This window comes from Rhinatrema bivittatum, chromosome 15 (assembly GCF_901001135.1).
Source record: "Rhinatrema bivittatum chromosome 15, aRhiBiv1.1, whole genome shotgun sequence".
In the NCBI taxonomy this organism is placed as follows: Eukaryota; Metazoa; Chordata; class Amphibia; order Gymnophiona; family Rhinatrematidae; genus Rhinatrema; species Rhinatrema bivittatum.
Window position 1 is genome coordinate 12,044,691 of NC_042629.1, and position 25,975 is coordinate 12,070,665.

Consider the following 25,975-nt stretch of genomic DNA (forward strand, 5'->3'; position numbering starts at 1 on the left):
GGATCGGGAGGGTGGGGGAAGCTAAGGGGTCGTTTTCAAAGGGTCGGGTGGTTTTGTTTTTTTTATCGGGCCATCAGAGCCATTTTTGAGTGGCAGCCAAAATGGCGCTGATGGACCGAGAGCGGGAGATCGGTCCCCGCGCCCCAACTGGACCACCAGGTACTCGTAAAAAGTTTTGGGGGGGTTCGTTTTATAGGGTCGGGGTGGGTTTAGGGTTTTTTTTGGTGTGCCGGTTTTCCCCGCCCTCCCCTGATTTACGATTTTTCACGATAAATCGGGGGAATTTCTATTGTATCGCGACTTAACGATTTAAAATATATCTGACGATTGTTTTAAATCGTCAAAAAACGATTCACATCCCTACTTTTTAATGTTCCGTCGATTTGACCTGCACACTTATCTGAGGTCAGGGAAAAAGCTATATCGATAGCGGGTCCAAAGTTATGGAATTTGCTCCCAGCAGAATTTTCAAAAAGAATATACAAAGTTTTAAAAAGATCTTAAAACTTGTCTATTCAAAAGAGCGTATGACAATTGAGGTTAAAATGGCAATTAAGGATAGAGAATAGCTCCACAAATGAGAAAATTAAGCTTTTAAATTTCTTTATTTGACTAATATTTTTTTTAGATATTTAATTTGATGTATCTTATTTTTACTTTTATCTTAACTTGTATTTTGTATTGCTTTTACTTTATTGTAAACCATTAAGATTGTATTTACTTACAGATTGACGGTATAGAAAACCGACAAATAATTAAACGTGTTTTAAATTAACACCTGCCCTGATCCAGGTGCTAAAAAACGCTAGTTCAAAAACCCACACTATGGCTCCCTGCCTAGCCCTTGAATACTTAATTGCCTCCTCTGCATCAGGCCCGGCGCCACCAGATGTGCAGGCCGCGCAATTGCACAGGGAAGCACAATCAGTGGGGCAGCACTGGGCGCAAGGAGTAGCCCGTGCTGCTGCCGGTGGACCTGATCCCACCAGTGGTGGAAGGAGGAGGTACGTGGTGCTGCCGGTGGACCCTCTCCCACTGGCGGCAGAAGAGGATGCCCGTGGGGCCAATAGTGGATCCGATCCCACCGGCGGCAGAAGAAGGCCTGTGGTGCAGCCGGTGGACCTGATTCCACTGGTGGTGGAAGAAAGAGGTCCATACTGCCAAGAAAAAGGAGCACGGCCCCACCAAAATCAACAGGGTCGTCAGCGCTGCCTTAGTAAGTTGAGAAACTGTGCAGTCTTGCAGGGCTGCACTGCTTTTCCACTTACTAACGGGCCAATACAGAAAAACCCGCAGGAGAGCAGGCGAGCGCCCGCTCTCCCAATGCGCGACCAGGCCACTCTCCTGGGCGCGCAATTCAGTAAGAAAAAATATGTAAATGGCCTGCAGTTAAAGGAAGCGCTAGGGACCCTAGTGCGTCTCTAGCGCCTCCTTTTTGACAGACGCGGCGGCTGTCAGTGGGTTTGACAGCTGACGCTCTTTACCGGCGTTGGTTCTCGAACCCGCTGACAGTCACGGGTTCGGAAAACGGACACCGGCAAAATTGAGCGTCCGTCTTCCAACCCACAGGCAGATTTTAATTTTTTTTTTTACTTTTGGGGCCTCCGACTTAATATCACTATGATATTAAGTCGGAGGGTGTACAGAAAAGCAGTTTTTTCTGCTTTTCTGTACAGTTTCCTTGTGCCAGCCGAAATTAAATTTGGCAAGCGTTCATTTCTAAAAGTAAAATGTGCGGCTTGGCTGCACATTTTACTTTCTGGATCGCGCGGGAATGACTAATAGGCCCATCAACATGCATTTGCATGTTGTGGGCGCTATTAGTTTCGGGTTGTTGGCCGCGTGTTTTCCACGCGCTATTACCCCTTACTGTATAAGGGGTAAAAATAGCGCGTGGAAATGCGCTGCCAAATGGGCTAACAGTGCGCTCAGCCTGAGCGTACTTTACTGCATCGGCCTGTAAGGCAGTGCTGACCACGTCTTCGATTTTGGTGGGGCTGTGCTGCTGAGAAGGAAGAAGAGCACGCCCCTGAGGAAGTAATCCAATGCCCCATGGCTGGAAGTCATTCCTTTGGCCATGGGGGCTGAAGGAGGAGACTGCTGCTGCCTGCTAAGTCAAGGGAAGTGAGTGAGAGCATGCTTGTGTGTGGGAGCTTGAGAGAACACGTGTGCTTGTCTGTGGAAAAGTAAGAGAGCATGTGTGTATGTAGATGGGGGAGTGAGAGAAAGCATGTGTGTGTATGAGAGGGAGCATGTATGTGCAAAATTACCCGTTACCCTCTCCTGATATTCCATGACAATTTCAGGGCATCTGGATATCAAAAGTTTCCAGGTATGGAGAACATGAATTTTTAAAATCCTTATTAGTTTTATTTTTCAGGTGTTATTTGCTGTGTCTGCTGTTTTGTTTGGGACATTTAAAAAAACTTGTATATGAGCTTTTAATTATTTGATCTTTTATTTGTTTTTAATTATTAGTAGTTTTTAGTATTACAATTATGTATTTATTTTTTTATTTTATTGTTTGATGTTTGAGGACTGGTGATGGTTCTGTTTTTTCATTGTTGCACTGCATAGAGAATCTGGCTTCTTGCAGTTTCCAGCTCAGTTTTTGTCTGCTCGTTTGTATTTCTTTATGGTTTATAACTTTATGGTTTATAATTTTATGGTTGCTCTAGTTTGTATTTGGTGAGGGTCTGTTCATGTTCTGCATGTGTGACTGAGGTGAGGCATTCTCCTAATAGGAAGTGTATTAGTGTATTCGGGCTTTCAGAGGGTCAAGCCCACACCCAACACACATCACAATAGGCCTAATGCCATATATGTTCCAAATGTCTTTTTTGCAGGGATTTCTGGTTGGCATCACAGCAGTGCATGTAAATATAATGTAAGTGATATTTTTACCTCAAAATACTGTACTTTGATATTTTTAATTTATAATATAAATGCATAACTCTTAACTGTGTGTGTGAAAAGGGGTGGGGAGTTGTGCAAGGCTATAAGGTCCGCCTAGGGCACCTAATACCCTTGCACCAGCCATGAGTTTGGGGGGGCGGGGATGGTGTCAGTTTTTACAGTTTATATCACTGAAGGGAGCTGGGTGTTTTTTTTTGTGGGCCCGGGACAGAGAATGAATGAACGGTGTGTGTGTGTGTGTGTGTGTGAGAGAGAAACACAGTAATTGTTTACACAGGGCAGCAAAAAGGCCAGCACCGGCTCTGCCTTGCATGCCATTTGCATACACTTGTGCAAAACCAGCCATGGGTTTTTAAGCGGGTTTATACACATGTTTTTCCCATGCTGAACACGTTATTACATACATGCATAAGACTAGTGTGGGAAAAATGCATGCAGACACATGCGCAGCTTATTACATTGGCCCTATAGGAAAGAGAAGCATTAGACAGTGCAGAACTAAGGGCTTAGCTCAAATCAAGATACAAGATTAAGGCCCCATGAGATAGAGACAGCACACACACACTGCATGGAAAAATATTCTAGAAGAAAGCATGGCCTCAACAGAATTCATCTTGGGGTGTGATCTTTTAATGTAGGGAAGTGCCAACCTTAGTCCTCTGGCCCAGCTAGGACAGGACAAATGACAGAGCTAATACAAACAGATGGGTCAACAGATGACATCTGATTTCTTTTGGAGGGGGGGTAATTAAAATTTTAGTTTGATGGGAATTAAAATATCAATGGTTTCCAGTCAAAATAAAAAATGTAATTAAAATGTTATTAGGTTGATCTCTTTGGTTTTGCTGGCTTGGTTAGGCTTTCCAGCAGAGGTAGGTACAGGGATCAAAGGCAGCACTACCAAGAATACAGATGATTCTTGCGTCTGTTGATCTTACTAGTGAGGGTGATATTGAGAGACAGAAAACTGTAAAAAAAAACAAAAAACTTGTCATAAAGCTGAGAGGTGGTAAAATCTGTTCTTCCAAATAGGAGTAAAGCAATTCCTGATCTCATGGCACCCAGACGAAGTAAGTTTCAATTTGTCAGATTTTGGGATCTTGAATTAAAGCCACCAGAGTACAGAATTGCCTTTATTAGAGTGCAATATATGACCCAGCTACAGAGGCGAAAATGAAGATTTCCATTGAGGAAGAGAAGGAACTCTCTACACTATACAGTAATTTTGACATTTTTTTCTAATTATAGCTACACATCTGTCCTTCCTTTAGATATTTACACTCAGCAGTCCCGTCCAGCCTCTTCTATTTAATTACACATGGGTTTACAGATAAACAAATTAGTTTGCTAGTCACTGCAGAAGCTGATGAAATGGGAACAGTAGGAGGTTGGTTTGTTTGATTTGATTAGTGTGGACACATTATTCAGTTTAATGTAATACTCCAGCATGCCAAAAGAGTTCACATGAAAATGTGGAAAGTTATATTCTTCAACTGAGTCAATGTGCAAAGAACTACTCGGCTAATTCTGGGAACTCTTCTGATGAGCTTTGACGAAGAGTCCCCGGATGATCCGAGCTCATATCTAAGAGGCTGAGCCAGGTCTGCTCTTGTTCCATTGCATATATGAACTTGTAACCCTGATTTTCTTAGGAAAATTGGGACCTACAGATGAAATCCATACATATTAGAGGATAAAACCAGAACTGGCTCTGTCTGTCCCTTAAGATCTGAAGTTATCTGGCAGCATTACTATATATGGTCTAAGTTACTCTGCCAGGTCTGCCGATTTAGATTCCTTTATACTTTGACAATCACAAGTTTTAAGAATTCCCCTTTGAAAGTGAGAAATTAAATGAAGGTCCCTTTGTAAAGGGCTGAAACCTTACAAGTGAATTTTGAAAGGAGCAATGCATGTGTTGCGGTCGCCACCTCTTCCCCTCACCTTGGGCTCAACCCTGCCTACCTCCGCTTCAGGAACCGCCGCGTTCCGCCGACGCTGGACCATGGGGGCTTCTCTCGCTCCACGTGGTGGCGGCCGCCACTACGTGCCTGCTCCTCCTCAGTCTCGCGCGCGAGGACGCCCGTCTTGAGCGCTCAACTCCCGGAAGCCTGGCCCCGCCCATGCTGATGACGTCACGCCCAGGTCCCGATATAACCGGCGCTCAAACTCTCTCTCATCGCCTTGCAACGAGGTTCACAACTGCCTAGTTGTCCTGAGTTGCGCTCCTGTTGTTTCTCTACGGTTGCCTGCCTCTGACTCCGGTTTGCCTACAACTCCGCTTCAGCCTGCTGCCTGCCTCTGACTGCGGTTTGCCTACGACTCCGCTTCAGCCTGCTGCCTGCCTCCGACCCCAGTTTGCTACAGACTCTGCTTCAGCTACAGCTTGCTCCAGCTCCGGTTGACTACAGACTCTGCTTCAGCTCCAGCCTGCTTCAGCTCCGGTTTGCTACAGTATCTGCTTCAGCTCCAGCATGCTCCAGCTCCGGTTTGCTACAAACTTCGCTTCAGCTCACAGCCTGCTTCAGACTCCGGCCTGCTACAGTTCCGCTGCCGCCCGCTGCCCTGTCATCAGCTGGCCCTCGGCCCTGTACTGCCGGCTCCTGCTTCCCGGGTACCTGGGACTTCCTATACTTCCAGTTTACTCTGGTCCCGATCTAAGCACACATCTGCCTCTGGACTCTGACTATTCCCCAAGTCCCGAGGTCCCAGGGCCCTACGGGCTCCTCCTGGGGGGCTCCTGGTTCCCAGGTGAACACCTCCTGTCTGAGGCTCCGCCTCCCGGCCTACCCAGTCACCCTCGGTGGGCCGGCCCAAGGGTCCACTACCTCGCTAGCAGTGTCTGACTGCAACAGCATGTACAGTAATATATCATCATAGCAATATTCAAAAGTCATGTGCCCATGTTAAGTGCATGTAATGTGGGTAAAACCTATTGAGAATTCAATGGCATATATTGTAGCCATTTTAAAAAGCTCACTTACAGGGGTCAAGTATATTTACACATGTAAAACCCAATTTTAAGTGTGTAAATGCTTTTGAAAATCAGGACCTATTTAAGCAATGCACCCCTCACAAAAAAGAAACAAAAAAAAGTCTTAGAAAAACAAGGATCTGTATCATAGTGTCACTCTGAACTCTTCTGGATGGCCTGCAAAGTGGTCACTTCCCAGTAATGACTGAACACTGGCACATGTCAGGAGCATGCAATTCTTCTAGATACATGGCAAAACCTGTTTAGTGTAAAACGCCAGGTCATATTTGAGACTCCAAGATATGGATTTTGGATTTAATTGCTCAGCTTTCCAAATTCCTAGCACAAACTGAAATACACTTCTACATTAGGCAGGTTTTGCTGCAGAGATGGCTTACAATGCAAGGCACAGAACAACATTGTAGTTAATGCTGCATTATTTTGACTACTTCCAGCAAGATTAAGTGAATGAACTGAACAAGATCTCTTCAGAAAAAGTGATTTCTAGAGCTTGGTTTTATTTATTTAAGAACATGCCATACTGGATCAGACCAAGGGTCCATCAAGTCCAGCATCCTGTTTCCAACAGTGGCCAATCCAGGCCATAAGAACCTGGCAAGTACCCAAAAATGAAGTCTATTCCATTTTACCGTTGCTAGTAATAGCAGTGATTATTTTCTAAGTCAACTTAATTAATAGCAAGTAATGGACTTCTCCTCCAAGAACTTATCCAATCCTTTTTTAAACACAGCTATACTAAACTGCACTAACCACATCCCCTGCAACAAATTCCAGAGTTTAATTGTGCGTTGAGTGAAAAAGAAGTTTCTCCGATTAGTTTTAAATGTGCCACATGCTAACTTCATGGAGTGCCCCCTAGTCTATTATCCGAAAGAGTAAAAAGCCGATTCACATCTACCCGTTCTAGACCGCTCATAATTTTAAACATCTCTATCATATCCCCCCTCAGCCATCTCTTCTCCAAGGTGAAAAGTCCTAACCTCTTTAGTCTTTCCTCATAGGGGAGCTGTTCCATTCCCCTTATTTTGGTCACCCTTCTCTGTACCTTCTCCATCGCAATTTTTTGAGATGCGGTGACCAGAATTGTACACAGTATTCAAGGTGCGGTCTCACCATGGAGCGATACAGAGGCATTGACATTTTCCGTTTTATTCACCATTCCCTTTCTAATAGTTCCCAACATTCTGTTTGCTTTTTTGACTGCCGAAGCACACTGAACTGACGATTTCAATGTGTTATCCACTATGACACCTAGATCTCTTTCTTGGGAGTTGGCACCTAATATGGAACCTAACATTGTGTAACTATAGCATGGGTTATTTTTCCCTATATGCATCACCTTGCACTTGTTCACGTTAAATTTAATCTGCCATTTTGATGCCCAATTTTCCAGCCTCACAAGGTCTTCCTGCAATTTATCACAATCTACTTGTGATTTAACTACTCTGAACAATTTTGTGTCATCTGCAAATTTGATTATCTCACTCGTCGTATTTCTTTCCAGATCATTTATAAATATATTGAAAAGTAAGGGTCCCAATATAGATCCCTGAGGCACTACACTGCCCACACCCTTCCACTGAGAAAATTGTCCATTTAATCCTACTCTCTGTTTCCTGTCTTTTAGCCAGTTTGCAATCCACGAAAGGACATCGCCACCTATCCCATGACTTTTTACTTTTCCTAGAAGCCGCTCATGAGGAACTTTGTCAAACGCCTTCTGAAAATCCAAGTATACTATATCTACCGATTCACCTTTATCCACATGTTTATTAACTCCTTCAAAAAACTGAAGCAGATTTGTGAGGCAACTTGCCCTGGGTAAAGCCATGCTGACTTTGTTCCATTAAACCATGTCTTTCTGTATGTTCTGTGATTTTGATGTTTAGAACACTTTCCACTATTTTTCCTGGCACTGAAGTCAGGCTAACTGGTCTGTAGTTTCCCGGATCACCCCTGGAGCCCTTTTTAAATATTGGGGTTACATTTGCTATCCTCCAGTCTTCAGGTACAATTGATGATTTTAATGATAGGTTACAAATTTTTATTAATAGGTCTGAAATTTGGCTGGTTCTAGTGCCATGCAAAATCCTGTCTCAGCCTGGAATTCCCAAAGACACTGAGGGGCCTGACAAAGGATTTTTTCCCATTTTAAGGTGAATTTTAAAAGCCCGACACATGCCAAAATTAGGAAATGTGTGAATATGTCGGGCTAGTGTGTGCCAAACGGATTTTAAAAGCCACCCGCATATGCACATATAAGCCGCTGTGTGCAGAAATGAAAATTTTCCAGAAAGGAGTGGGGCATGGGTGTTCTGGGATTTAACCATGAAATTTGTGTGTAAATGCTTACATGCACTGGTGCGCACTGGGGTTCCCTGTCACACAACTTTACTTCTGTATAAGTTAGAGAACAAAAAATCTAGACAGCGGGGTTTTAAAGGTCAATGCTAACAGGGCGGAAGGGGAGCTAATAAACTAGGAAGGTTTGGAAGTCCTATCCCTTAACAAGGTGAACTAGGAACTAACTGGGAAAACTGGCAATGATGTTGGCAAGTGTGCCTTTTAAAACCGTGAAGGATTTCAAAGGGGCATGGGATAAACACTGTGGATCCATAGTCTAGAGGATGTGAATGAAGAGCATGGGGTGGCTTGCAAGAATGATAGCTACTACCTTATTCAATAAACATACACACGGTTAATGCGACTCCAACATTGCTCTTTGCTTCAAAGGCAACAGGAAATGTGGAAAAAAGGATTTGCATTCACAAAAAAGCGGGGGAGTAGCTGCATTCACAAAAAAGCGGGGGAGTAGCTTGTTTGTTGCGGTGGTTACTACCCCAAACCAAATAAGCCCGATACTTCACTTTCAATGCATATCCAGCATAGCTCACTGCTTCAGTGGCAGGGGCAATGAAGAAAAGAGGATTTATATTCAGACAACAACCAACAAGGACTGAATTGCACAGGCTGGGTAAACAAATAAGAGTGGGAGTAGCTTGCTTATTACGGCAGTTACTACCTCTAACCAATTAAGCTAGATACTTCACTTAGATGCAGCTCCAGCACTGCTCTCTACATCAATGGCAGGGGTGGAAGGTCAATAGAACCAAAAATTTACTAATAAAGGCCAAGAGTATCAGATAAGTATGAGAAAAAAATGTGAAAGCTTGCTGGGCAGACTGGATGGGCCGTTTGGTCTTCTTCTGCCATCATTTCTATGTTTCTATGTTAAAATTCCCCCACTTGCATGGTAAAAGCAGCATTTGCATGCACAGGCATGTGTCTACTTAAAATTGAGTGCATATCTGCATGTGGTCAGGCTATTTTATAACATGTGTATGTGTGTGAGCTGACAAACGCATGCACATGAGTGCTTGCGCAATGCTTTGAAAGCTACGGTCTTTGGGGTGAATTTTAAAAGCCTGACATGCCAAAACTGGGAGATACCAGAGTGTGTCCAGCTGGTGCGTGCCCTGTAGATTTTAAAAGGTGCCCAAGTAGGCACATATCTACTGGTATGCGCAGAAATAAGAAGCTGTAAAAAACAGGCGGGGCGGGACATGGGCATTCCAAGACTTTAACATGGAATGTGCATGTAAGTATCTTTGCGTACACGTGTGCTCTGAGCTCCCATGTCTTGTAACTTTACTACTGCTGTGGATGGCATGTAAGTAATAAAACAAACAATTCTAGGCTAGTCAGCGGGGTTTTAAGGGTTGATGCTAACAGGGTAAAAGGGAGGCTATTTAACTAGGGGGGGTTAGGAAGTCCTAACCCTTTCCTGGGTGAACTGGGATCAAACTAGGGAAACTGGTAATTGCGTCGGCTTGCGTGTCTACTAAAATCCCCCCACTCACATGGCAGAGGCGGCATTTGCGCACAATATAAAATTGTGCATACATGTACATACGTACAGCCTATTTTATACCATGCATGCATAAACGGCATACATATGTACAGGTGCGCCCACGTGCTGGTATCAAAGTTAATATCCCAGTGTCTATGAGAAAACTGAGTGCCCCTGAATTTTAACAGAAAGTATGAATAAATAGTATTTTAAAATGTTGTACACTGCCCAGAGCTATTTCGAGATAGGTGGCATAAAATTAAATCTGAGCACTTTTACAGTTGCTTGCCATGTGAAAGGTATAATCCTAACACTCCTTCCAAAAATTGATGTTTTTTCATTTATCTTTTGAGGTTTTATAATCTTATTTTGCTATTTTGAGTCATGAAGGGTAAAATTTGACTTCCATAAACCTCAATGTTCCAGAAATCCCCTGTGAACACTGCAGAGTGACAATGACTGGGGATTCTGTATTAGACAGGGACTGACAATATAAAGAACCTTGCTGTACAGGCAGGGCCAGTTAGCCCCTGAACCACTGAGCTGTATAAATTATGAATATATACATTTAGGAATTGTTAAGCTTTTTGGATTCTCTTTTCTGCTAAGCTCTCTGTCTTTGGAAAACCAGACCCCTGAATTATGTGTGCTAGTAATGAGTCTCTGAGGCCCTCAGGAAATATGCATTATTAAGCTACATATAGGTCTCTTTCTGCTGACTTTTTTGAGCCAACACCTGACAGGGACACTCTGCCCTACGACTGGAATGCATGGGAAAGGAAAGGGTGCACAGCATGATTTATGGGTATTGACGGGAAAAATCAAAGAATGAGATATTTTATATAAACCACCTCACAAGACCAACGCCTTGATATTGGCTGTAAAGCAAGATGTCCATGACAAGCCATTGTTCCAGCACTGAAGTCCTAGAACTGCTCCACTGCTGAAATTCATGGGATGACCTCAGGGAAGTGAGCAGATTTAGAGTACATTGTAAATACATATATATATTTATATATTTCCTGGATTTGATTTAGTTCTTTATGTATATACTTTTTTGTATCTTACATTCTATTGAATTTGTATTATTTTTCCTTGTTTACATTGTATCTTATTCTTATGTGCATTGCAATATTTATTAGTTATAGATTATTATATATACTTAATTTAATCATACAATAAATGTGAAAATCAGCTAAGTATAGTGTGAATATATTTTTTGTTTGTCTGTGGGAATTAAGAAAGAGTCACCTAATGACTTTAACATCTCCCCAGCCATTACAGACACTAAGGGGATGATGAAATATCACACAAGGTATAATGGGTGCTCGTATTGAGCATCCATTTTCCTAATGCGCCCATAACCACCTATCCTAGGCACCCGATGCTGTATTATAATGAGCTGCTGCATTAAAAAGGATGTGCTAGGGAAAAATTGTGCGACCCTAGTGCTCAAATGCATCAGGCACCCAGGAGACGTGTGTATGTGTGTGTGGGGGGGGGGGGGGGGGGGGAAGTGTATATGGTGTCAGTGTATTTTGTGTAGCTATGAGGTTTGAGGCAAGATTGCCAGGCACAAAGTTAGTTTTGCCATTTCTCTACACATCAGGAAAACCATTTTAGTTTATAAATTCATATACTGCACCCAGGTTTAGCCAACTGGGATGTGCTAGGGACATTTTCTATGTAGTGATTTTTTAAATATAGTTTTAATAACCTGAAGGTTCAGACTGTTGCTTTCACATGATGTATGTATGTATGGGGGAAAGTAGCAGTTATCCAAAGGGGCCAGAGTGGACCTGTAAAATTAAAATACATGTGCCGGGTTATCGAGATGCCTGCTGAATGCTGTCACAAGTGGAAACCCCAGGCTTCCTTGCTGTGAGCTCAGACTTGGACGCACAGTATGACTTAACACCAGCTTCAGGGCTGGCATTACATTTTCCATGTTAAAAAGGGTGTGTTGGGTGACCAGTGATTTTGTGCATTGGGAGGTAATTTATTTATATTTCTATACCGATATTAGTGGGGACATCATATCGGTTTACATCAACAAAAACATAAAGCTTGGAAGTTACATAAAACAGGGTGGTGGGGATGGAGAAATAGGAACTGAGAGAACGCAGATTAGGAAGTACATAGGAAACAGGCTACTCAGAACGGAGAGTGCCACAACAGTTCAAGATAAGCATAATATTTGTGAAAAACAGGAAAACTTTGTACAAAGGTTCATGGTGAGATTGCAGGGGGGATAAGTTGATTTCAAAGGTGAATAGGGAAGTTATTCTTGGTAGGCATGTTTGAATAGCCAGGTTTTTAGATTGGCTCTGAATTTGGAGATGCAGGGCTCGAGCCTGAGGTTGGGGGGTAGAGAGTTCCAGAGAGTAGGTCCAGCAATAGATAGGGCTCCCCTTGTGGAGGTAAGGTGTGCTATTTTAATTGAGGGTACATGGAGGGTTCCATTGTTGGAGGCTCTGGTGGATTTGTTAGATCGTAAGGGGCAGAATGAATCGACTAGCCAGTTTGAATTGTGTGTATGTATCGCTTTGTGGATCAGAGTTAAGGTTTTGAATAGGATGCGAGAGGGGATAGGAAGCCAGTGCAGATTCTTGAGGAGGGGTGTAATATGGTCATATTTGCGAGCATTTGAGATGGTTCTCGCTACTGCATTCTGCAGCATTTGGAGAGGTTTTATTGTGGAGTAGGGAAGGCCGAGGAAGAGGGAATTGCAGTAGTCCATTTTTGCTGTGAGGGTGGCCTGGATGACGGTGCGAAAATCACTGGCATGGAGTAAGGGTTTAAGTTTCTTCATTACATTAAGTTTGAAGAAACCTTCCTTGAGAATCAGATTGATATGCTTTTTTAGATTCAATTGTTGGTTATGTGAACACCAAGGTTTTGTGCGACGGTCGGCCTTTTGAAAGTATCGTAGGCAGGGTCATTTGTGATGACAGGTTTGGGGGGGAGATTGTTGGGAGATGAGTAGTAGTTCAGTTTTCGAAGCGTTCAGAGCTAGATGAAGGTCGGAGAGGAGGGCATTGATGGATGCAAGACAATTTTTCCAATGGTCCAGTGCATTTGTCAGGGTGTCCTGGATGGGTATGACAATTTGCACATCATCGGCGTAGAGAAAGAATTTGAGGCCAAGGTCGGATAGATGATGGCAGAGGGGGGTCAGGTATATGTTAAATAAGGTGGAGGAGAGGGAAGATCCCTGGGGAACTCCCTGGGAGAGGGCATAATGGGTGGATTCTGAATTGCCTATTTTGACAGAATTTTCTGTTGGTGAGATATGATGTGAACCAGTTGAGTGCTGTGCCTGAGAGGCCTATGTGGGCAAGGCGGGTGAGGAGGTGCTTGTGGCTTATAGTATCAAAGGCGGCGGAGATGTCCAAGAGGGCTAGAATGTAGCAGGTTCCTTGGTCCATGCCTCTGAGAAGGAAATCGGTGAGGGAGAGGAGGAGGGTTTCAGTGTTAAGGTGCTTACGGAAACCCAATTGGGAATCATGCAGAATCTTATTTTCCTCCAGGTAGTTTGTTAATTGATTGTTTACAATCCTTTCCATAATTTTTTAAATAAATGGGAGGTTAGAAATGGGGCAAAAGTTGGCTGGGTCCTCTGGGTTCAAGGAGGATTTGTTTTTAGGAGGGGTTTGACTGCAGCATGTTTAAGTGAATCAGGGACAATTCCAGATGAGAGTGAGCAATTGATGATGTCAGCCAAGGGTTTGGCTAAGGTATCAGGTATAGTGAGGAGGGCTTTGGTGGGGACCGTGTCGGAGGGATGGGTGGCTGGTCTAATCTTTTTAAGGATCGAGGCTATTTCCATGGTGGATGTGGGGTCGAGGGAATTGAGGGAGGCAGCAGTGGGGCGTGGGTTGAGGGAGAGGTGTATCTGAGGAGGATGTTTGCAATTTTGTTGTGAAAATAAAGTGCCAATTCTTCGCATTTACTGCCTGCCTCTTTGTCTGAGATGACTGGAAGGGTTGGCTTAGTAAGTTCAGTTACATAGGAGAAAAGGATTTTCGGATTGTACATGTAGTCGTGAATTTTTTTGGCGTAGAAGTCACGTTTGGCTGTGAGGGTGGAAATTCTGTACTGATGGAGTGCTGATTTGAATGAGGATGTCTTATGGGGCGAAGGGTCTTTACGCCAATCTCTTTCCATGTAGATGAGGCTAAAAGCCTCATCTACATGGAATTTATATGTGATGAGCACTATAAGCTACACATTTCTTTGGGCATGCATTATGGATGCGCTGATCCCCTTATTGCATCGGGAGTTAGTCTAGCGCATCCAAACACTCATTAACCTGTGCGCTGGACTGGAAGCATATTATTGCATTGACCTGAGGAAGTGCTGTTTTCAAACCCTTTGTCTGGGTTAATCATGTTTTAAGGTAACCAGTTTAAGTGAGATCTGCCCTCCACCTCCCAACTAAAAGCATGCACGGACCTCTGCACTGCATGTGCTTTTAGCAGGCCTAAACAACAACAACAACAAAAAAGGCATTTCCAAGTGTATGTTCAGCTCAGGGGAGGACATGAGAGTGTATGCATTGGTTTTTCAAATATGTGCACTCTATTTTATTACTGCAAATTTCAGGTGCAAAGCATGCATGCCCTCTGCACCTGCATAATTTACACTATCCATAAATACACCCAAGCTTTGCAGTTGCCAAGGCCATGCAAAGTTGCTCCTTAAATGGGACACTCCCTGACATGGAGGAGGATCCAAAACTTGTCTCAATTCACGTTCCCTGAAATGCATCTTTTTAGCTTACAAGAGCATTGAACTGCTAGTTGGACATCTGCACTTTAAAAGAGAAATCTGTAGGCTTTTTTTTTTTGTTTCAGAAGGGAGTTGAGGAAAACCTGCCCTGCTGATCTGATGCATTATCCATTTGATATGCTTTGCATGCACAGAGGGAGAAGAATCGGGAAGGAGGATGGGATGGAGCAGTTTATTCTGCAGTGAAGTCAGTGGGCCTTTAGAAGCCTGAAATGAGATCAGTATGCAGGGAGTTAATGTGGAATATTTACCATTCTCGCTGATAAGCGGGATAGTGCATTAAATCTGCCTCAGCAAGTGGCAGTCAAGTTTGAAATTGTAACAAGCTCAACTGCAGCTTTCATTGACTTCTGAAGGTCAAGCACTTTTAAAGTCAGTCCCTGCATATAAATACATTGGTTGATGTGATTCAATTAGGTACAGAAATTGCAGGATCAATGTCTTTCTTCTTCTCTGGTAACATGTTGGAAATAGCAGGTTTATTTATGGTCCTCGGGCTGATTCTGCTTCAGCAGGTATGTAAATGGTATTTCCTGTCAAGCAAGTCTCGCCATTTAGAACAAACTGTGACATCTTCAGATTTATTTTTTTTTAAAGCCCAAGTAATACAGAGCGGGTGCCACCTTTTCATTAAACAATGCCAGTGAGGGATTCTAGTGATAAGTATAAGGCAGCTCGTGCACTACATTGAAAAGCATGCGATGTAGGAAGTGCATGAGATTCTAGGGATGTGAATCGTTTTTTGACGATTTAAAATATCGTCCGATATATTTTAAATCGTCAAAAATCGTTAGAGGCGATATTTAATAGGAATGCCCCCGATTTATCGTCAAAAATCGTAAAGCGGGGGAAGGGGGAGGGGAAGGGGAGGGCAGGAAAACCGGCACACTAAAACATCCCTAAAACCCACCCCGACCCTTTAAAATAAATCCCCCACCCTCCCGAACCCCCCCAAAATGCCTTAAATTACCTGGGGTCCAGAGGAAGGGTCCCGGTGTGATCTTTTACTCTCGGGCTTCCGGTGCGTTGTAGAAATGGCGCCGGCGCTACCTTTGCCCTATGACAGCAGGGCAAAGGTAGCGCCGGTGCCATTTTGTTTTTTTGTCCCCCGACGTCAGGAGCGTAGGAGATCGCTCCCGGACCCCCGCTGGACCTCCAGGGACTTTTGGCCAGCTTGGGGGGGGGCTCCTGACCCCCACAAGACTTGCCAAAAGTCCAGCGGGGGTCCGGGAACGACCTCCTAAACTCGAATCGTTTTGCCGTATGGTCGGCGCCATTTTGCCGTACGGCAAAACGATTTGAGTTTAGGAGGTCGTTCCCGGACCCCCGCTGGACTTTTGGCAAGTCTTGTGGGGGTCAGGAGGCCCCCCCAAGCTGGCCAAAAGTCCCTGGGGGTCCAGCGGGGGTCCGGGAGCGATCTCCTACGCTCCTGACGTCGGGGGACAAAAAAACAAAATGGCGCTGGCGCTACCTTTGCCCTGCTGTCATATGACAGGGCAAAGGTAGCGCCGGCACCATTTCTACAACGCACCGGAAGCCCGAGAGTAAAAGATCACACCGGGACACTTTCTCTGGACCCCAGGTAATTTAAGGCATTTTGGGGGGGTTCGGGAGGGTGGGGGATTTATTTTAAAGGGTCGGGGTGGGTTTTAGGGATGTTTTAGTGTGCCGGTTTTCCCGCCCTCCCCCGATTTACACGATATTTTAAAAAACAAAACCGCGACGATGATTCCCTCCCCCCCCCAGCCGAAATCGATCGTTAAGACGATCGATCACACGATTCACATCTCTATGAGATTCTGCACATTCAGAACATGCACTGGACAAAATAAATCTGTTACATCCACTTCTGCTGCACCTTTTTTTTTTTTTTTTTTTTTTTTTTTTATTTAGGTACAACACATCTTGCAGGTGCTGCAGGCTGAAGCCACAGGTTTATATTTTGCTTACACCAGGATGTCCGCAGTCACAGCACAGAATTTATGAAGCCAGCATGACTACAGAATACATTTTGAATGCAAATGTAGTCAATATAGCTTCTACTGTAGAAAATTCCAAGGTGTGCAAAAAATTAAAACATTAGAATAAATCTCTATGGGTCAGAGCTGAATATGATCCGAGTCAGACATGAGGATCATTTTTTTCAATATGAGAAAAAATGCTGCACATTGAATATTTTCAGATAACAGTGATGACAGCACTACCAATTATAATAATTATTATTCTAATAATAGTATACTGCTACTACTTGTTACTAGTAATCAATTTATACAATGACTTCATAGGCAATATTATAATGTCCTGTGCATTGGTGCCTCTAATCAATATTATTGCTTTAATCACATAACAATTTTTAACAGGATAAATACAACTTAGAATGTGAGCACTCTGGGGACAGGGAAATAACTACAGTACCTGAATGTAATCCACTTTGAAGTGCCAAAAAAGCGGAATATAAAAATCAAATACATAAATAAAAATTATCCCACAAAAGCAATTTCAGGCATATTTTTATGTGTACTTCAAAGAGGTTTTCCCCGAGGATGGAGTTAGGGTGTGGACTCTGTAAACCTGAAGGTGGGAGCATAAATGTATGTGTTGCGATCAGCAACCTGCGGGCCCATCCCGCAAACCTCTGCTCTTACCTCCGGGCCCAAGGCCACACCAATGCTGCCCGATGCCAGGGTAAGGCCCCTAAGACAGACGTGGCAGACTGCCTTATGTCTTCTACTCCTGCCACCCTGTCTGACTCCGATGCGATCCTCTTGCTCTTAGGGCAGGCAGCCGCGCTCCCAGTGCCCACTATGCCACAGCAGCTCATGGCCTTCCCTAAGCATCTATGCGCCCCTCTTAAAGGGCCAGTAGCGGGAAGAGAGGAAGGGCACCCTTGGATGACATCACTGCCTGGGGAGTATCTAATGACCACTGCTGGAGTTCTTTGCCTTGGTAATAGGTCGACTCTGTTGGAGAAGTACATTGCCTCTGTGTTCCTGGTTCTTGTTACCTGATCTTTGTTTCCTGCTGTGTGTTGCTCCTGAGTTCCTGTTCCTGATTCCCCAGCAGTTCAGATTTCCTGAGTTCTTGTCTTCAAGGTCAGTCTGTCTGTCTTCAATGTCCCATCTTCCTTCTGTTGTCCTTTGTCCTCCTTGCCCTCCTCTTTGTTTCTCATCTCCTTGGATTGAACTGGCTTTCACCTCAATTTTGTCTTCTGGCTTGACCTCAGATTGGACCTGATGCTGTTTGACCTCTGCCTGTCACTGACCTCTGCCTGCTTCTCATTTCTGATTGAACTCTGTCTGCCTCTGACCACAGCCCAAACCTGACCCTGTCTGACTGCTGCCTGTCCTGATCGCTGCTTGTCCTGATTCTGTTTCCTGCTCCGTGCTGGCCTGCCACATCTTCATTGCGATGTATCTTCACCTTCACAGAGGCCTGCACCTGAGACCAGCTAGCCCCAGCACCTGAGGGCTCAACGTAAGGGGAACAATGGCTGGTATTTGCGAAGCTCCAATTGGGCCTCTGCTCCAGCCAGCTCTGCCTGCAGACAGTTGCGCCAATTCTGCCTCAGCCTAAGGGTTCACATCTGGAACAGTACACATGTTCAAAGTTCAAATCCAGGTACAAAATTACATTCATATAAAAGAACAAAGCAAACCAACAACAACAGTGCTATACCGGGGTACAAATTATATCGCAATGACAGAGAGGAGCAGTCGGGAGGAGGTGTGGCGCTTTATGTCCGGGATGGCATAGAGTCCAACAGGATAAACATCCTGCATGAGACTAAATACAAAATTGAATCTTTATGGGTAGAAATCCCTTGTGTATCAGGGAAGACTACAGTGATAGGGGTATACTACCGTCCACCTGGTCAAGATGGTGAGATGGACAGTGAAATGCTAAGAGAAATTAGGGAAGCTAACCAAATTGGTAGTGCAGTAATAATGGGAGACTTCAATTACCCCAATATAGACTGGGTAAATGTATCATCTGGTCACGCTAGAGAGATAACGTTCCTGGATGGAATAAATGATAGCTTTATGGAGCAATTGGTTCAGGAACCAACAAGAGAGGGAGCAATTTTAGATCTAATTCTCAGTGGAGCACAGGACTTGGTGAGAGAGGTAACGGTGGTGGGGCCGCTTGGCAATAGTGATCATAATATGATCAAATTTGATTTAATGACTGGAAAAGGAACAGTGTACAAATCCAAGGCTCTCGTGCTAAACTTTCAAAAGGGAAACTTTGATAAAATGAGAAAAATTGTTAGAAAAAAACTGAAAGGAGCAGCTACAAAAGTAAAAAATGTCCAAGAGGCGTGGTCATTGTTAAAAAATACCATTCTAGAAGCACAGTCCAGATGTATTCCACACATTAAGAAAGGTGGAAAGAAGGCAAAACGATTACCGACATGGTTAAAAGGGAGGTGAAAGAAGCTATTTTAGCCAAAAGATCTTCATTCAAAAATTGGAAGAAGGATCCAACAGAAGAAAATAGGATAAAGCATAAACATTGGCAAGTTAAATGTAAGACATTGATAAGACAGGCTAAGAGAGAATTTGAAAAGAAGTTGGCTGTAGAGGCAAAAACTCACTGTAAAAACTTTTTTAAATATATCCGAAGCAGAAAGCCTGTGAGGGAGTCAGTTGGACCGTTAGATGATCGAGGGGTTTAAAGGGGCACTTAGAGAAGATAAGGCCATCGCGGAAAGATTAAATGATTTCTTTGCTTCGGTGTTTACTGAAGAGGATGTTGGGGAGGTACCCGTAATGGAGAAGGTTTTCATGGGTAATGATTCAGATGGACTGAATCAAATCACGGTGAACCTAGAAGATGTGCTAGGCCTGATTGACAAACTGAAGAGTAGTAAATCACCTGGACCGGATGGTATATACCCCAGAGTTCTGAAGGAACTAAAAAATGAAATTTCAGACCTATTAGTAAAAATTTGTAACTTATCATTAAAATCATCCATTGTACCTGAAGACTGGAGGATAGCAAATGTAACCCCAATATTTAAAAAGGGCTCCAGGGGCGATCCGGGAAACTACAGACCGGTTAGCCTGACTTCAGTGCCAGGAAAAATAGTGGAAAGTGTTCTAAACATCAAAATCACAGAACATATAGAAAGACATGGTTTAATGGAACAAAGTCAGCATGGCTTTACCCAGGGCAAGTCTTGCCTCACAAATCTGCTTCACTTTTTTGAAGGAGTTAATAAACATGTGGATAAAGGTGAACCGGTAGATATAGTATACTTGGATTTTCAGAAGGCGTTTGACAAAGTTCCTCATGAGAGGCTTCTAGGAAAAGTAAAAAGTCATGGGATAGGTGACGATGTCCTTTCGTGGATTGCAAACTGGCTAAAAGACAGGAAACAGAGAGTAGGATTAAATGGGCAATTTTCTCAGTGGAAGGGAGTGGACAGTGGAGTGCCTCAGGGATCTGTATTGGGACCCTTACTGTTCAATATATTTATAAATGATCTGGAAAGAAATACGACGAGTGAGATAATCAAATTTGCAGATGACACAAAATTGTTCAGAGTAGTTAAATCACAAGCAGATTGTGATAAATTGCAGGAAGACCTTGTGAGACTGGAAAATTGGGCATCCAAATGGCAGATGAAATTTAATGTGGATAAGTGCAAGGTGATGCATATAGGGAAAAATAACCCATGCTATAATTACACGATGTTGGGTTCCATATTAGGTGCTACAACCCAAGAAAGAGATCTAGGTGTCATAGTGGATAACACATTGAAATCGTCGGTTCAGTGTGCTGCGGCAGTCAAAAAAGCAAACAGAATGTTGGGAATTATTAGAAAAGGAATGATGAATAAAACGGAAAATGTCATAATGCCTCTGTATCGCTCCATGGTGAGACCGCACCTTGAATACTGTGTACAATTCTGGTCACCGCATCTCAAAAAAGATATAATTGCGATGGAGAAGGTACAGAGAAGGGCTACCAAAATGATAAGGGGAATGGAACAACTCCCCTATGAGGAAAGACTAAAGAGGTTAGGACTTTTCAGCTTGGAGAAGAGATGACTGAGGGGGGATATGATAGAGGTGTTTAAAATCATGAGAGGTCTAGAACGGGTAGATGTGAATCGGTTATTTACTCTTTCGGATAGTAGAAACACTAGGGGACATTCCATGAAGTTAGCATGGGGCACATTTAAAACTAATCGGAGAAAGTTCTTTTTTACTCAACGCACAATTAAACTCTGGAATTTGTTGCCAGAGAATGTGGTTCGTGCAGTTAGTATAGCTGTGTTTAAAAAAGGATTGGATAAGTTCTTGGAGGAGAAGTCCATTACCTGCTATTAAGTTCACTTAGAGAATAGCCACTGCCATTAGCAATGGTTACATGGAATAGACTTAGTTTTTGGGTACTTGCCAGGTTCTTATGGCCTGGATTGGCCACTGTTGGAAACAGGATGCTGGGCTTGATGGACCCTTGGTCTGACCCAGTATGGCATTTTCTTATGTTCTTAACAATGTGTCAATGTGCACGAGTCTACTGCACAAGGGTTTGCATGGACCTGCTAATTTTCACAGTGGACATGCATGCAAGAATGTTTTAAAAATCAAGGCTGACTTCAGCCCTATGTGTTATGTCATAAAATTGGGCTCTGTGTTCATTAATGGTTAAACATCTTTTGGAAAAGAGAGGACTCATGATCTGGCTTCAAAGACACCTGCAGAGTTATTCTTCATTCCCAAGCTGGTTTTCTGCTCGCTTCCTCATAGAAATGTGATGGCAGAAAAAGACAGCCTAGCTAGTCTGCCCAGTCTCATCAACTGCTGAGCTTTACGGTCCCTACCACTCCCTTGAAGATCCCTGTGCTTGGTCCCATGCTTTCTTGAATTCAGATACTGTCCTCAACTCCACCTCCTCCACCAGGAGACTGTTTCAAGCAGGCACCACCATTGTTGTTGTGCAGATCAGTGGTGCATCTCTGTTCTTAGTATGAGTTTAGCTGCAGGGGAATCTGTAGTTAATGAAGATTTGGTGTTTCTAGGATTGTCCTTTTCCATTTAGGCAATTTCTCTTTTCTACCTGCATCATGAAAAACCTTCCAACATCTCTGCAACTTACATCTAAAAGGTTATTGTCAAAGAGCCAACCTTCTTGAATGGATATCATTTTTATCCTTAGCAGAATCTTACATTTTATACATGCACTGTTTCTAAGTGTCTTCCATGCTAACTTCACCTTTAAGTGTCCTTCACCTTATTCTAAAAAGTTCACACTGTTTGGATGAATATTTAATAGTATCATTGTATAGTCATAAATAATTGTTTACCACTTGAAATATATATTTAATCAATGTATTATGTTTTCTAGAATGGGTCTGGGGAAGGGCACTCGTTATCATTTTTACAATAAAATGTGTAACTATAACGACAGCTCTGTTGACTGGCAGAGAGCTAACATTATATGTCTTATGTCCTATGAAAAATACCTATTTCTTGCAAGAGTGCTAGCCAGTTTGAACCAGAATGCAGCCAATATAAATAGCAACATCTGGATCTCAGTTATGAGGAAAATGATTCACATATCCTTAGTTCTGTTTCTAGTCAATAAATTGTGCATTTTTTGGAAAGCTGATTATGTGAATATAATTTAGAAACAATTGTGTACATATCCTTGTCATATAGGGAACTGTTTTCACTTAAATTGCACTAAAGCTACAAGATATGACTGTGTGGGCAGAGTTTAGATAATCTAGCTCCTCGTTTTATTTTATCTTTTATTCTTGTTTATATTTGCTTTATATTCTTATATCATTAAATCATATCAATTGTGTGTTAATGTAGACTATACAATTTATGTAGGGCTCAGTGAAGTCTAATCCAATTGGAAGTAATTTTGAATCCATTGCTAGGTAAAATATTTTGAAATTTTGATCACTACTTTCCAAAACTCAAATTATGGTCGCTGCTATGGGAAAAGAATCCTCATTTTCTAACCCAATTGAAAATAAAGGGGGTAATTTTCAAAAGGATTTACAGGCTTAAAACTGGGTTTTACATATGTAAATGCACTTTGCCTGTGAAAGTGGGCTTTTGAAAATTGCTACGATATATGCCATTGAAATGTCTATAGGTTTTACGTGTGTAAATGGCTTTTGAAAATTGCTACGATATATGCCATTGAAATGTCTATAGGTTTTACGTGTGTAAATGGCTTTTGAAAATTGCTACGATATATGCCATTGAAATGTCTATAGGTTTTACGTGTGTAAATGGCTTTTGAAAATTGCTATGATAGTCTGTTACATTTTTGTGTGTAACTTCTTTAAAAATAACCTCCATAATGTTTTCTTACTGCAGCAGGCATCTATGTCTATCACAGGGTCTTCAGCACATCACCCCAGAGCATCATATTCTGTGAAATGAGGTGTACGGATTTAGAGCTAGGGACCATGTGAGCAGTGCCATGAATATCGAATACCTCTGCTGCAGAGATTCTCCACTCTCCTACAGAAAAACCAAGGACAACACCCAGGATCAAACATACAATGGAAGTTGGAAGATAGCACTTTGAATTGTCAGTTCCAATAGTTTCAGAATAAAGAAGTACTTTGAGGTATCATTTTAAAATTTGGATCCCAAAGTTTTAAACTTTTCTTTTTAAAGGCAAGATTACATGGTGTCAAATTGAGGGCACAGTCCAAAGACTATGAACACTTTCTGTGCAAAATCTAGTCATGTAGTTATTTTCCTCATCAGGGGAAAAATGTGGGCATCATAAATTCCTCATCAGGGGAAAAATGTGGGCATCATAAATTCTCAAAGGTTTCTGTAGCAGGTCATTGAAATTCTCCCAGGAATGACTGGCAGGTGCTACCCATGCAGTATACAGATGTGGTCTCAACTTCCTATGTACCCCGCAATTGTTTAGTCATGCAGACAAAACAAAATCAGATGACAAAATACATAATACTATGCTTTCAGCTGTAGAAGAAACTGAACCCAGAGATAGTGTCTAATTCCAATACAAGGAACTTTGAAATCTATGATAACATTTACAGGACTGGGAAATTTAGCTTTTCAAATAAAACAGCTGTTTATTTCCCTATGAAATATCTATCCTTTAATTTCTGTACTCTCACGTATGTAACAGGTCAGAAGTTTTAGTTCCTTATTTGCTCTTCAGAGAGTGCCCCCTTTCCTCTTCCAATCCCAGCATCATGGTTTGTGATGAAACAGTCTAAGGTTTTCCTCTCAGCTGGAAATCCACAGCCAGCGGCAGCCCTGGTCTGTACTGGACGGGTATATGGTGACAAGCTGGTGCCATAATGCTCTATGGATCAGTTCATGGTGTAACAATGGTATCAAGCATCCTTCTCTCTCTCTCCGCTTGGCGTTCAGCTTCATACTCTATTTATAGCTCTCGCACAAGGGTGAGTGCATTTATTGGAGCACTCTCCATTGGCTGAACATTTTACTCTTACAAAAAGTGTTAAGTCTCCTCGTCTTATTGATTCTCAGACTAAGCAATTCTTTCTGTCTTTTCTTTATTTTGTTTTCATACTTTGACCTGTAACCCCAGCATCCATTAGGGCACTCCACCAGCAAGGTGTAGACGCATCAGCAGCAAAGAAGAAGACTAAAATGACACTGGCTCCAGCTGGGGAAGCATTAATAGAACTGAATTCATATGAAGAAAAGGCAATTTTTTTTTTCTGCTGGGAAGTGGAGTTCTCAGGAGAACAATTTCAGACTGAAGAACATGATATGAAAATCAATAAACTCTATTGTGCTACAGATGTGTCCGGGAAGTGGCATCTTGTATCTCACTGGTGGATATCTGAAGGAAGTTAAAGTTACTTTGCTCACAGTAATTAGATAAATCTGCTTTCATCAGTGTCTGTTTGCAGTTCAAAGTAAAAGTGAAGTAATATGTAATATGACCCAATAAAAACTAGCCCAAAAGCAGCACTGCTCGGTCAGTCAGTCTGCTCAGTGATACAAATCCTTTCCTTCTCTGGAACTGACTTCCAGTAATGTGCTTGACACAAGTTCTTACCATTCATAATTTAAAAACAAAGAAATGATTTATTCAGTTTTTCTTCTTGAATGTGATCTCCAGCTTCAGAAATCACATTCAGTGCCTCAGCAAGGGCTCCAGATGTCACACAACTTCTGCTTCTGTTTTCTTTCATCCTTTTGGAAGCCATCATGGAGGGCAGGTGAGATCACATCAGGAAGCGGCTATTGGCCAGAGTGTGGTTCTGGGATATTAGAATTGTAAAGCACATGGGGAACATGTTGGGATAGACAATGCTATAGAAATCCACTTTATTAGTCTGATAATCATTACAGCCTCAGTTAAAAGCAGAAGTAAGGGAGCATCATTTCTGGGATACACGCACCTATGAATGATATTCAGTTATGTGTAGATATGCAAAAAAAACCCATCCCCCATCAGAATCCTCGTGACTTGGAAATGTGATTTTGATGGGAGAAACCAAAAGCACACACATGCTTCCTTCAGACCCAAGGCTAAAAGAATGACCTGATTCTGCAGGAAATTAAAAAGAAACAATTCTGCAAAAAATTACTTTACTTTTGGCTACAACAAAGGTTTTAACATATTAGGGATGTGACTTTTCACAATGCTCACTTTGCAAATATACAAAAGGGGCTAATGAAGAAACACTTGCGTGTCTGATCATGCCATACAAAAGGAGGAGGATCGTGCTAATGAAACAAAATCTTTCTAGTGAGCATTGATAAAGTCGTGTGGCTGCTGTGTTAGTCCACTTGAATGCAGTGAACCAAAGGTCAACCAAAAATATAAGGGTGAGACCTTTCTACACATCTTGACTAGCAGTGTCAGCTTTTGCTTTGCCCTGAAATGTTACATCTCAAAAGCTAATCGAGGGTCAATTTCAAAGTCATTTGTGCAGGTAAAAGAGTGCTTTACCCACAGCAAAGGCTGTTGGAAACATGGTCCCTGTATGCATACCAGTTTAGCTAGACTGTGGAGGGGCTCTGCATGTAGACAGGATTTACCTTGTCACATATTAATTAATCACAATGACGTTTTCTTATACTGCTCTAATGTAATTGCAATGCTGATGGTGATACCCATGACAACCTCCTGCTGTTAGCCTGGCACATGCTTGTGCACTCTGTTCTGCCATTCATCATTTTGACTAACCATTTTAGACAACCACACCAACAAACTTTTGAGCCGATCCATCACAATGTAAAACAGACCTATCTGGCCACAGTAAACACTGGACTAACCAAAACCAAAGTCAGACCACAGTAGCAGTAAGGCAGCAACTAGCACTCAGTATATCAAAGCTCCTGCCTTCATGCAATGCACCAGTCAGATCCTACTGAAAGTGTTTTCCAATGCCAGTGACTTAACTGCAACAAAAGCATGAAAGATTAGAG